A 15,143-nucleotide genomic window follows, 5' to 3' on the forward strand; every position below is an offset into this window, starting at 1 on the left:
TCACATACATGTAGCATGTGACCATGAACTGTAACATTAGGTATCATCTCAGAAGTATTTCAAACCCGGGTGACTGAGCACCCCAGCAGATGGAGGAGGAGCAGGAGGCTGTGTGGATATTCGCACACTGCTCCCTCCATCCCCTCAAGAAGAAAAGCACTCACGGAAAACCCGAGAAACTGCAGATCAAATCCCTGGTATCCCCGTAATGTTTCGCCCGCCCTCATCCACTCTTGGTAATAGCTCATTTCCACTTGGGTAGCCATCCCTCCTCTCCTTCTCTCAACAAGGTTCCACTGAAGTTGACTCCATCACGACTAGTTTTAGTGATGAAGACGTGCCTTGGGCCTGGCTGATCAGATTGCTGATTGGTTAAGGGATGGCACATGACCTACCTAAACTGGCCCAATGGGTGACCTCCTTATGATTTTTGCTAGAATTATCAAGGAAAGGACTTGCTTTTAGCAACCACTGGGATTGCTGGGCTGTGATAGGATCAATCTTGGCAGTGCTAGGGGCCACTTTCACCATGTTCGGGAAGAACGTGCCCCAAAACTAAGCCAACAGAGTTCAGCACAGCTAAGTAAATCGAAAGAGACCAATCAATGTTGGATGACCAGATTTGAATACTTGGCTCTAGTTGAGCCTCAAAGCTAGATATCCTTGTATTTTTCCATTGCTTTAGCCAATGAATCGTCATTTGCTTTTTGCAATATTTTGTCTTCTGCTGAGGCCAATTTGGGCTGGGGTTTTCATACATGCATTCCAGAGAATCCTGACCAATAGAATCTTTCTTCACTGACCACCACTGTACTTCAAGTTAGTTAAATACCTCAAATTCATACTAAGCCTTTCTTACTACAAAACAAGATCAAAATCAGAGAATTAAAAAGTAGAAGGCCGTTTACATTATCTCTGTAATAGTAGTTACACATCTTTAACACCACTCATTAGAAAACTAATTTTGGTCCATGTCCAAATTACCCATTCCCTAAAATAACTCACTTTTATTGGTTAATTGTGAAGCTCAAAGAAGGACAGTCCTAACATATTTACATAAAGCTACTCCTGAAAAGTTGTGTGAATAAAATCTACATCTGCTTTATGTAAAGTCATTTGCTGTCATCTAAAACACCAATAAACGAACCTAGTATACACCTAGTATAAAATTTATTGAGAGAAATGTTCATAACCTATGGAAGAGTATTTGCCAAAAAACGTTTCACAGCAATTGTATATAAATTGTATTTATTGAAATAGAATATTTAAGAGTTGCTGGTTCTGGATATAATTCTTTCTTTCACTTCTTTAAAAAGCTAAATTTATTAAGTACTTTTTGCCTGCCTATGATCTTTTTCCCCTGCATGATTTGAAGGACACTTATGTAGTCTCAATGCCAAAAGATAATATCTAAAGAGCACACATAATCTTTTAAGAGAATGAAAAATACGATTTCTGATTCCTTAACTTACCACAGTATAGAAGATACAGCTTACTTTTCAAACACCAAATGGACAAACCATGTAACTTAAAGAGATAGTGTTACAAGGGAACAGAAAACCAAATAATGCATATTCTCACTTATAAGCGGGAGCTAAACATTGGGTACTTGTGGACATAAACATGGCAACAGCACACACTGTTGACTACTAGAGCAGGGACAGAGGAACGCAAATGTTGAAAAACTGCCTATGGCGTATTTTGCTAACTATCTGGGTAATGGGATCAGGCATACCCCAAACCTTAGCATCATGCAATATACCCATGTAACAATCACTTTACTCTGAAAAACAATCATTTCACAAAATCTCGTATTGAAAAGCTTCTTTTGATAGCAAGATTCATTCAGCAAGTGGTTTGCTTTTTAAAAGAATTGTTCATTACGGAAGTAAGAAACAAATACATTTTGCTTGTAAAAAAAATTAGAACATGCTTAATATAGCTAAGATTCCTTTTGGTCATCTCCTCTTCCAAGGAGAAACCACTGACATCTACCTGGGGTGTGCCCTCACAGATCTTTGTACTTACAGATTTATATTGACTCATGTATATGCATCTTCCCATAAATGTCAGTAAACATTATGTATTATTTTGTAACATTTTTTTTTCTCTCGATGGCATGTCTTAGAGACCTTTCTTATCAGTGCATATACATTTGTCTCATTTTTAATTCTATACTTTATTGAACTATTCTGCTATTGATGGACATTTAGGATGTTTCTGATTGTCTTTTTTCCTATTACAAGCAATGCTGCAATGAACATCGAGGTATAAGCTTCTTTACACACATAAGGCTAGAACTTCTCTACGGCTGAGTTATGCTCACTTTTCCAGGCAGATAACTGTTATAAAACACAAGGCAGACTTTTATGATATTGGCAATAGCAAAAATACAGTGACAAAGAAAGTTTATATAAATGAAAGTTGTTTATTTTTCTTCACTTTTTAAGGATCAGATCACTCTTCTTGCTTTTCAAGAACTGCTGTATCTTTAAGGAAGGTTGTCTAATTAAGATAGAAACCATAGCTGGTACTCAACATTGATTTTTTACTTGATCTAATTCCCTACCCTTCCCCCATTCCCATCCCCCCTGCCAAGATTTCAGCACCATATATCTGTTCTTAATTGATGTGTTAATTATAAGGATTATCTATTCATCAAAGTACAGCCTGAAAGACTAAGTCTCAAGTCAAGATATGTACTTGGGAAAAAAACTGCTCCATATTGATGGACTTCATTTATTTTTAAAGTGAAATGTATGATACATACAAAATAATGCACACACGGTGCATACAGTACAAAGAAAAAAAAATACCCCATACCCATCATTTAGCTTAAGAACATTCTCCAAGTTGTTGATGCCTATTGAGGGTTACAATCCAATTACCTCCTTCTTTTTCTTCGGAGAGGTAAATATTCTGATTTTTATGTTTATCTTTTCTTTGATTCCTTATTAACACTTTATTATGGAAATTTTCAAATATATATGAACATAGAGAGACTAACTTAATAAACTCTCACGTACCCAACACAGTTTGAATGATTAACCTACATTTTGCTGTTCTTGCTTCATATGCCAACTCCCCATTCTTTTTATTTCCTGGGTGTTTTTTTTAAAAAGCAAATCCCAGAGACCACATCATTTCACACAGAAATAATGTATTTCTAAGTAAAGAGGACTTTTAAAAAAGAACAAAATCATAACTACAATGATAATATCACACAACACAATTAGCAATTCTTTAATTTCATCTAACATCCGTCCATATTCAAATTTCTTCAATACACAAAATGTCCTTTCATAGTAAAAAAAAAAAAAAAAAAAAAAAGGTAAAAATTAAAAAGATACAAACCCCAAGAAAACCCCACATTACTGAAAACATATTTTACTTAAAGCTTTATTAGGTGGCCAATCCATCCCTCAAATTAGCAAACAATAGTGAGCTTTTCCTATGTAATCAATAGCTAGCTGAATATTACCAATTATATTCAAGGAAACTAACTGAGGACACAGTTTTTTCCTCTCCCGGCCTGTATCTGGCCTTGAATCACGAACGCATGGGCACAGCAACTGGTAGGGTTTTGAGATTCACACGTGTGCTGATGCGGTTAACAAATGAACTAAATTATATGGTGACTCTGATGTTGAAATGTGACTAACACACACTTTGGGCCTTATTTTCTAAGCTTAAAAATAATTGGGTAAATACTACAGAGTATTTGGGTTTGGAGCTTGTTTATTTTGCTTTAAGACAGCATGTGATTAATTTAAATGTGGCCATTCAGGAACATTTGCTTCCCTGCTGTCTGCTTTTTACACTCAGAAAACAAAAAAAATGTATGTTTGGAGGCAGAAACACACATGCATTTTACAGGGAGACTTAGGTAAATGCGGAAAACAGCTTCTGTCGGATTTTGGTCCTGTTTTTCTTGGTGTATTTATCAATAATGAAGAAAGCCATGAAAACTCATCTTTAAGCCAAATGATCAGATTTTTGTGAATTCAGCTACTTTTAAAAAAAATTTTACACTTTTTTTACTAATCAAAAGAGCTGGAATATCAGGTACTATTATAAAGTAAATGATTCATTATCACTGCTGATATTAGAGGTGCATCCCGATTTAGGAAAACTTAAATCAGGTATTAAGTATGGAAAGACTCAAGAAACTAAGAAAGAAATTAAGTATGGAAAGACTCAAGAATTAAAGGGTGATTATTGCCGTTGTAAATTTTTTTTATTCTGGAAAATTCCAAACATATATAAAATTAGAGAGGACAGTGCAGTGTCCTGAAACTCTGTGTACCCATCACCCAGTTTAAACAGTTATCAACGTGTTATTCTTGTTTCAAATATACCTCAAATGGTTTTACAACGGGGATGGCACACAGCAACAGATTTGTCTCCATATATATCTAGTAATATAAGGGAGGAAAGGGAACTCATCTAGGGCTGGCACAGCACCCCTCTGCCCCCCCGCCCCACAGCTTGGCGCAGTGATGGGGAGGTAACAGGGGCATGGCTCGAATCTCTGGGCCCACACCCACAAGAACCCCCACCACTGCCCAAGGGAGAAGCACTTTAGGTATAGTATGCTGATCACTGAAGAGAGACCTGAAAGGGTGGTAGGGTCTGGGAAGATGCTGAGGTAACAACAGTTGAGCTTGCTGGTTCTAACTCCTTCCTCTCCTCTAGGCAGAGATCTGTTATATCTGAAGTTCCACCAGAGAAGGTAAGGCCACAGATCCTGGTTATTTGCCTCTGTCATGTATCTATACAAAAATCATCTTTCTCCCCCTCACTTTCCAGACATAGTAAGTCACCAATCCCTGTCACTCCTCTTGAAAATGCTTCCCAGACCCATCCCCTTTTCTCCATCCTCCTGACTTGAGTTTCTATCTATCAAGTCCATCCACAGTGACTTTATGTGTATCCGGACTAACCTGAAAAGCTCCTGGCCTTTCCCAGCTGGGATAAGTAGACATTCAGTGGTTAGTGTTGGGGGACAGTAGTAGTATGTACCAAACTTCTGCTGGTTCCAGTACCAAAAGAGAACACAGGACTCTTAAATGCTGCTTTCACCAGAGTTAAACAACAACAACTAGGCATTTGAAAAATGGTCGAGTAAGTTTGAGTACTTATTCCCTAACTGCAACATCAAAAACAATGAATTAATTGCTATTCCCTATAACCTAATGCTACCTTTTTGTGCTAGCAGGAGAAAGGGAGTGAGTGAAATGCTCCAAGCCCACGGTAATTCATAAAATTCATAAGTTACCTTTTTGGTTTTTTTTTTTTTTTTGGTAATTCATAAGTTACCTTTTTTTTTTTTTGAGATAGAGTCTAGCTCTGTTGCCCAGGCTGGAGTGTACTGGAGCAATCTCAGCTCACTGCAACCTCCGCCTCCTGGGTTCAAGCGATTCTCCTGCCCTAGCCTCCTCAGTAGCTGGGATTACAGGCACGCGCCACTACACCCGGCTAATTTTTGTATTTTTAGTACAGATGGGGTTTCACATGTTGGTCAGGCTGGTTCTCAGGCTCCTGACCTCGTGATCCATCCGCCTCAGCCTCCCAAAGTGCTGGGATTACAGGTGTGAGTCACCGTGCCCGTCCCATACGTTAACTTTTTACAATACGCGCAGCATAGACCCAGATGCTGGCTGTGCGGGTCACTGGTCAGGCTTGCTGCTGGGGTAGCAGGGTCCCAGCATAAGCAGAAACCAGGCTCTGTTCCTGCCTAAGAGGCGAGGTTTAACCAGGAGATTCCCAGTGACACCGCATGAAAGGGATAAACAACCACACGGCTGGTTCTTATACTCCATAATCACTCTGCCGAGTGTCCTGGATCCCTTAGCCACCTGCCAACAGTATGCCTCTTTCCTTGCTCCCTTCAGCAAATGCCAGGTGCCAGGCACTGCTCTGGACACTGGTTACAAACATCAATGAAGACCGGAGAGTCCTGATCTCATGGAGTTTTCATTCGTAATCCGTATAGTGTGATTAGGGAGCACCCATGACCAAATCATAAAGCTATGAGACCCAGGCTGGCCCCAGGTGACGCTGGTAACTCACATGGCCACGAGCTGTGGTTTTCACACATGGAGGCTGAGCCATGAGCTGCTCCCCTCCCAGGCTCTCAGACCTGACCCACAGTCATCTCTGTCTCAAGTCCTTACACCAACTCACCACCTAAAACGTATCTGAGGCATCTGCTACTATTCGTGTAAGGCTCTGGGGTGGATGCTCTAGATAATAACAACCACAAGTTCTGGATTTTCTGGAATGAACCTAATTCTGAAACTAGTCAATCGCTAGATGATAAGAAATTGATGAAATTTTAATATTGTGGCATCTAACTGACATCCTCTAAAATGCCCAAAGCCTGAGGTGGTGGTGGTGGCTGGGGTCTTCTGTTAGATTACAAAAGGCAGTAAGGGGATCTGGGGAAGCTTCCCTGGCTCATACCTGGGTTTTCCACCTCCTAGTCGTATCTTCTTGGCAAGTTATACACTCTCACCATGACACAACTTCCTTGCCTATAGTAAATGATGATAATTAAAGTACCTACCTTTACAATATTGTGATGATGAAATAAGTCAACACACAGAGCCTAGACCACAGCTGGCCACACAGAAAGGCTGGTGGATATTAGCTAATTTTATTGTTGTGGTTGTTTTTGCTATTTAGTGTTGAAGATTTCTTTCATTATTTGGAAAACCCCATCACCATAGGAATGGAGGTGACAAAGAATATCAGGAAAGCCCTCGCTTTTTTTCCTCCACCTTCTAGACAGGGTCACACTGTGTCACCCTGGCTAGAATGCAATGGTGTGATCATGGCTCACTACAGCCCTGACCTGGGCTCAAGTGATCCTCCACCTCCTGAGTAGCTGGGACTACAGGCATGTGCCACCATGACTAATTTTTGTAGAGACTGGGTCTCACTATGTTGCCCAGGCTGGTATCGAAATCCTGGGCTCAAGCAATCCTCCAACCTCAGCCTCCTAAAGTGCTGGGATCACAGGCATGAGCCAGCTCAACTGGCTGCCCTTATTATATATATTTTTTAATCTGTTACTAAGATTGAACTTGGCCTTTTAAAATGCTTTCTGATACTCCCCTCCCCAGTCCCATTTCCACGTGGGCTGTGCCACATTTCACTTTGGGCCCTGAATATTTCTGAGCTGAGTTACCAGGACTGCTGAATGCTAATCGCCATGGCTCCATTCTATATAACTGTTGTTGCCAGAATAATCCCCTTAAAACACAGCCTTAACATGCTCTTTTCCTCCTAACAATGCCTTCTTATTCTAGACTGGATTAAGGGTAAAGCTCATCTTTTTATGTTGGCATCTTACTAACCTAGCCTAGCCCACCTGCCAGTTCTCACCTCCACCCAAGCCGGGTCACCCCTTCAAACCACCTACAAATATATTTCAGGTCATTTCTACCTCTGTCCACCATACCAATGCCTTCTAAAGAAACCTCTTTTTCTCTGCAAAGCCTTCTATCTTAAGGCTTTCATTTATTCACACAGCCTAACTGATCAACTGCTGCCTATGTGAATCTATCCACCAACTCTTCTGCTCATTTTGAGCTATATAATTTCTTTTTTTTTCTTACTTGGTGTTTTGCCTCCTATGTGCAAGTCTGGTCTCCCATGACAGACTCTCAATTTCTCAAAGGCAAGCACGGTGTCGTATATTCCTTCTGGTTTCCATCTTCTCTTCTCTTTCCCTGCCAATGTCCATGTAGGCAATTCAGAAATACTTGTAATTTTTGAAACTCTTTGCACAGCTTATCATTAAAAACTGTTCCTAACATTTGGTCATACTTAATGAACCTGATTCAAGTTGCAAAATCCAAACACATAACCACAGCTGTTGGCGGGGCTCTTAGCAACACAGCCAGCTTCCCCACTTGATTTCCACCTTGGCTTAAAATTACATCCACTCCTCACCTGAGCTAGAGGCATCTGAGTCCTTTCCACTGTCAACTGGGACATGGGCTTTGGAGATGATTCCCTCCGTTCAGGGTCTCATCTACTTTTAACACGTTCCTGGAGTTTGCTCATAGATTCCGTGGAATCTGTCTCTCCAACAGGGCATAGCCATCCCATCTCCAGCCTCCCCCTTTCCCTATACAGGCCACTGTCATCACTCACCTTGGCGACCAGGGTGACTCCTAACGATTCCACTGTCAGTCTTTCCCACTTCTAATCTAGCAATGGCTCATTCAACAAATACCTGTTGTGTACCTACTACGTAAAAAGCATAAACAATAATGTTGGAAAGAAGTGGCTGTAACGCTAGGCTCCCAGGGTGTCAAAGGAAAACCCTGTTAAACTTGGCCCTCTGGCCCCATATTTGGTGAGAATAAGGTGGGCGACATTGATATCTACATTCTAAAACAAGTCATTAGAAGGCCAGGCACGGTGGCTCACACCTGTAATCCCAGCACTTTGGGAGGCTGAGGCGGGCCGATCACTTGAGGTCAGGAGTTCAAGACCAGCCCAGCCAACATGGTGGATTATTTATATAAATAACATGGTTATTTCTCTACTAAAAATACAAAAAATTAGCTGGGTATGGTGGTACACACCTGAAATCCCAGCTACTCAGGAGGCTGAGGCAGGAGAATTGCTTGAACCTGGGAGGCGGAGTTGCAGTGAGCTGAGATGGTGCCTCTGCACTCCAGCCTGGGCGACAGAGCCAGATTCAGTCTCAAAATAAATGAAATGAAATAAAATGAAACAAAACAAGTCATTAGAAAACGAAGTTCCTTGAATTTCCTCTAGCTTGTAGGCTGAATGCAACCGTTTTCTTAGAGCTGTGCTATTAAGCAAAGAGAAACAACGGTGGGTTGAGAAAAAGTAAGGCGCTAGTTACACACGTGCATCTTGATTTAGTTGCTCATGATGGAGAATCGAGTGAAGGGACACGAGGAAGAATCATGGCATGGAATCAGGTGGAAAACCTTTTGTTTGGGGGTAATAATTATGCATTCAGTCAAAATTATAACTTGGTCGCAGTCAAAATGATAGGTTTTTATTTCAAAAATACTCCATTTCCATAATGGTGTTCTCTGGCATCTAAATAATTGCTTTCCTATAAGAGGGAATTGTTAGGTAGAGCTGAGAAAAGATACTGAGTTCTCCATAAGTTAAGGCCACCAACAACTAAAATTATTTTCTCCAATATCCACTGATTCATTTAATATTTCTCTTTCTGAGTTTTCTTTTACTAGAGCTGTTTCCCTCCAACTCCCTCACCTTCCCCATAAGTAAGGCTGCATGGTCAGAGTTTCTGTTTTGTGCTATGCTATGTTCTGAGACTGGCATCATGAATCCAGGCAGCTGTAAGAAATGACAAATTTCAACAGTACAGCTATAGAGAAGGCAGCTCGGTCAAGGATGTGAAATGGTCAGATGGAAAGCAAATCCCTCAGGGTCCAGGTATTTCTAAAGATCAGCTGTGTGGCATTTTACAGAAAATCCTAGAGCCTGGTATCATTGAGACTGCAACCCTCCTCTGTCAGTTGAAAGGAATGATCAAGACGTGGTACCAGAGCACCACCTGCTGGCTCACAGGTGTCAGTGTCTTACATAAAATACTTTCTACAAGATGAGTCATTTTGATCTGTTAAAATAAGAAAAACGAGATTCTTTATATTTGCAAAAGAGACAGCTGTGAAAACACAGTTGTGGTTTTGCATTTCTGCGCCTGTGTATACGAATACTGTTGGTCAGAGAATATACTACCATGGATGGTAGCTTTATGGTTTTGAATAAAGCAATTTTATCTCAATGCTTTCATTTTAACTTTAAAATTTTAACATTTTACTAACATAAAATGTCATGAAGAACTTTGGTAACCCAGTCCATTTAAAAGAAATTAAACTAGTTTTAGATACTAGTGTTTCTTTTATAAACCAAATCTATACTTGTTTTAATGGTTCCCTCAAATTTTCTCTATTAGGTGCTACCTTTACAAGCAAATGTACAAATGGTCCTTTATTTACTTGAAGATTCTACTGAGGTCATAAATCTGATGTAAGTTCCATTTACAAATGATGAGTGCGTTAAACATCTGGGAATGCATAATCAAAGTCTAGCATTACACATGAATATTTTTAAACCTCAAGGAAGTATGATTTCATTCTTTAAATACCAGGCTTCAAAAAAAAAGTACAATTTCTTCACTTTAAAATCGTTTCTTTATCCATAAAGCTTTAATCAAAATATTATTCCCACTGATGTCTACTTGATCTTATCCAATGAAAAATAAAAAATTCTTTTGCTTAGTTTGGTAGTTTTTGACTATAGAGGACATCATCTAATGCTTTTCCCTATGTACTTTGCAAAGTCTTAAATGACAATACAAGTACGTTTCCAAATATATAACACAGCGTTTACTGTGTCTGAACTCAACTCTCTCAGTGCAACCATGAATGTGCCTTGAGAAACTTGGTAAAAGCTTTGAACTTCTTTGGGGCAGAAAGGTATCACAAACTGAAATTAAACCTACAATTAAGGCTTTTATAACAAACTGTATACAAAGATCAAGTTCTGCTCTCTGACACATAGGCAAGAAAGCAAGAGTGGGGAGGGGGAGAGCCTAAACAGATGTGTTTTTGTGTTATGCAGTCGACTTCTGCATCTGAGACGTAACTCAGTGAAACAGAAACCCAGCCATGTGACTCCTTTTCTGTAGAGAATAGAGGTGAACACAGTATCCCGAAGTCACAGGGCATGTGCTAGACATCCACTTATTCATATTTCTGCCTTCTTTATAAACAGAAATATTACACTGTTGACTGTGTATGTGTGTCTGCTTTTCTTGAGTACATTATTCTTCTCTCCAGATGCCCACCTGATGTACCTCATTCTCACAATTAAAACAGTTATATGGTTAAACACACAGGAATAGTTAGTTAGCATGTGGTGTAACAAATGAACTCACATAAAATTTACATGATTTAATTAGCTGATAATGGGTCATTAATTGAGGGACTGAAGAAAGGAAACATATTCTCTTGGACACATAAAGGCACCATTCAGGAAGAATAGATTTGTTTTTACTCAGCCCTTCTCAGTTAGGAGAACCACCTGTGCAAATACGGGGCTCAAGTCAGATGACAAGCAGGGTTTTTATGGGACCAGGAAGATTTTCATCTCCATGACAACCTTCCTGGTTCCAAACAGAGAATGTTATTTTTCTGGACTCCTCATCTCAGCGACACCAGTGGACTCAATTTGGCCCTGACATGCATCTGAACACTCTTTCTTAGACAGTCATTATTAACCTGGGCTGCTTCTGACAAATCATTTGGTTGGTGATTACATATCTGACATATTTTGTAATGACTCCATCTTCTGAGGGCTTCATTTTCAAGAAGTGAAACAATACTCTGACTCAACACCTCCCTGTAACCACAAGCCAGTTTCCCATCGCCAAAGTATACCACTTTTTATTAAGGAGGTCTTATACCCACATAAGTCACTAGCTTGTATATATAAGGATAACTGCATTCGTATCATTTAAGTGCGTGTATATGATCCAATTTTTCATTATATTAATTAACAGCATAATTGATTGACCTGTGGGGAAATACACAAAGAGGCTTCCCGGGAAGTTCTCTCCAAGTAAGTATGGAAAAAGCCAAACAACAATGTTTTCATATGAATGTGCTTGTGATACAAAAAGGACAGTCTCTGTAGCAACTCCAGCAAGTGCTCCTGGCTCTTTGGAAATATTATATCTAGTTTTTTATTTATAGCCAATCCTGTTCCTAGTCTAAGATAGCTTGACACCCATGGGAGGTGGCTTGGAATTTGAGAGTATGAGATTACAAAGCTGAAGGCAAAGATTTTGCTTTTTAATTAAGAACTAAACTATACTTTTATATGTGATGACATTTTATGTAACTGGTTACCCATGAATAATCATTTGGGAGCACTTCTGATATGAAATTACCCTCTGACTGAGCCCTCTGAGAAAACCCCAGCCCTTAAAGATAGACTTTGCTTCAGGATTCAAGGCACAGAATTAAAAGTCATAAAATTTAATTCACCCAACTTTCTTTACTCCATCAAGATTTTTGTTATTTGAGTAGAACCAGACTACAAATACACTGGGTGGAAATAATAATGCAAAAATACCTCTCCCAAACAAAACCTGCAAAACATCAATTGGTTATTCAAATTAGAAAAAACATCTTATTTAACAAACCAGTAGACCGATTAAAAAACCAGGATTTTTCAAATTGTCTACCTTGTGGATGATATTCTATTGAATCTGTCAAGCCTCTGAAGGTTGAAACCTTATACTATGGATTACTATTTGTTTAATATACATACTACTACACAACTTGTTTATTAAAGGTCATTTATTTTCATAATCAGAAACTTACTGGGTATCAAAAGAGCATATATTTTCAAACTGCATCAGTTTATAGGTGATTTTACATGTCCTTTTTTTGTTTTTTTGTTTTTTTTTTTAAAAGCACAAAGTCAGTGTGAGGAAAAATAAGCTCTATTTAAAAATTTGAGGCAAAAAATAAAGTTGCACTGCATTAGAGACCCCAACCAACTTTCCAACCAATCCCTTTGTAATGAGCATAGAGGAGGCACTCAGCCACCTTTTCGATGGTCAACTGAACTCATTTAAATGTGACAAGTATCCCCCTAAGACTCCTATGAATCCACACAGCCACAAACCATGGAACTCAGGTACGGGCAGGTAGAGAGAAGGTAGAAAAAAAAATAAAAGAAATGGTGTCCACTGTGATCACCCCATCCATGTGAAACTCATTATCTCTGCACTGAGATAAAATACACGAGATATCTTCAGAACAATTTTAAGTCCGAATATCAACACAAGTAGAATAATGGTGCAGGTGGTACCTCAGGGCTGAGAGAGCACAAGCCCCAGGGCTGGTCAGGTTGATCTTACAATGTCCACTTCTGAAGTTAGGCCCGGGCAGCATAACAGTTTTCTGATCATATAATTTATGATTTGCACCTCCCAAGTCTCAGGAAAAGGCAAAGCATATACAGGGAATAAATGTGTGCAACAAAGATGAAAAGGTTGACATCTCTAATACAAATAAAGCTTTTTTACATCAATAAGAAAAGGATAAACAGACCAGCCCAGTAACAGGGAAGATAAGCACTGCACCAAAGAAGAAATACAATTGGCTAATGAAAAAGGAAACAAAATTCAATCCAACTAGATAACAATCAGCTACTCATTTAAATAAGCTAGTGCCACTTTTTACTCAACAACATGGCCAAAGCTGAAAATGACCCTGTATTATGGAGGGAAAAGACTTTCCTGAATATGATCTGTGGGAAAGCCATAGTCACAACTTTTCTGGAGAGGTATCTAAAATAATGACACAAATATTCCAATTCTAGAAATTTGTCTTAAGGAAAGCGTAAGTTAATGGAAGGATTTACATATAAGTATCTTCAGACCAGGCACAGTGGTTCATGCCTGTAACCCCAGTACTTAGGGAGGTTGAGGCAGGAGGATGGCTTGAGCCCAGGCTGAGGATGCAATGAGCCACGACTGTGCCACCGTACTCCAGCCCAGGTGATCACGTCTCAAAAAAACCACAAAAAACAACAAACAAACAAACAAACAAAACCTTCAACCCAGCATTGTTTTTAAAGGTAAAAATAACCATAGTAATAGGTGAGGTAAATTGCATCACAGCCAGCACAGACATAGGTTGAATACTACACAGCCATCACAAGTCCTGAGGCTGAAAACCTACCCAATGACAAAATATTGTTTATGGCACACTGCAAAGTAAAAGTAGACTACAATACACTAAATGATGATCTCTTTAAAAAAAAAAATGTGTGCGCACATACAAGCATACATTTCATTTTTTTTTTTTTTTTTTTTTTTGAGACGAAGTCTTGTTCTTGTCCCCCAGGCTGGAGCGAAATGGTACGATCTCAGCTCACTGCAACCTCCGCCTCCCGGGTTCAGGTGATTCTCCTGCCTCAGCCTTCCGAGTAGCTGGGATTATAGGCACCCGCCACTACGCCCAGCTCATTTTTGTATTTTTAGTAGAGATGGGGTTTCACCATGTTGGCCAGGCTGGTCTCGAACTCCTGACCTCAGGTGATCTGCCCACCTTGGCCTCCCAAAGTGCTGGGATTACAGGCATGAGCCACCGTGCCCGGCCATTTCATCCTCATTTTCTAACACCCCCTAATGAAGCACACATAAGGCATAGGTATTTTTCTGTATTGTGAGATGACAGGTTACTTCTTACTCTGAGCTTTCCAGTGCTTTTAGAAATGAAACCGTATCACTTCTGTAACTTGGAGAAGTTATGGAGTTTGATAATGTCAGGTCTAATTAGAATCAGCCATATAAGAAATCACTACCGGCAGCTGAACACCTGGCAAAGAAAAGATGTATTTAAATGAAGCTTAGTCGAGCTCTAAAACTGCATACTAAAGGAACTCTCAGGTATTGGCAATTGTAAGTCAGACTTGCTAACAAAAATTCTGACTGGGATGCAGCTGGCCGGGCGCGGTAGCTCATGCTCGTAATCCCAGCACTTTGGGAGGCTGAGGTGGGTGATCATTTGAGGCCAGGAGTTCCGGATCAGCCTGGCCAACATGGTGAAACCCCGTCTCTACTACAAATACAAAAATTAGCCAGGTATGGGGGCGCATGCCTGTAAACTCAGAATGGCTTGAACTCAGGAGGTGGAGGTTGCAGTGAGCCGAGATTGTGCCTTGCACTCCAGGCTGGGGGACTGAAACTGTCTAAAAAAAAAAATATATATATATATATATATATATATATATATATATATATGCATGCAGCTATTGCCAGCCCTGTTCCCACTCTTCACAATAGGCTTGGCTATCGATTAGAAATGTAGTTCAAAAAACCTCTCTTCCCCCGCACATGCTGGACACCCTTGCTGAGCGGCAGCCACCTCCATACAACCCCTCCCACAGCATTGCCTTCAACAAGGAGCAAGGCCTCAGCAGAGTCATCTTCAAGGAAAACCTCCCTCCCGCTTTGGTCCTCAGAGCTTCGTGCATAAACTCAGTCCTGTTCTTCAGAAATCTGGAAACAGCAGCAGAGACATAAAGGAAAACCCTGGGAGTGA

General features: G+C 40.0%; 1 protein-coding gene across 2 annotated transcripts in view; it reads right to left on the reverse strand.

Moving 5' to 3' along the window:
- Positions 1 to 15,143, reverse strand: part of PDZRN3 (PDZ domain containing ring finger 3) — a 240,227-nt gene that overhangs the window by 110,444 nt on the left and 114,640 nt on the right. The gene's annotated exons all lie outside the window — the stretch shown is intronic.

This window comes from Macaca mulatta, chromosome 2 (genome assembly GCF_049350105.2).
Source record: "Macaca mulatta isolate MMU2019108-1 chromosome 2, T2T-MMU8v2.0, whole genome shotgun sequence".
Taxonomy (NCBI): Eukaryota; Metazoa; Chordata; class Mammalia; order Primates; family Cercopithecidae; genus Macaca; species Macaca mulatta.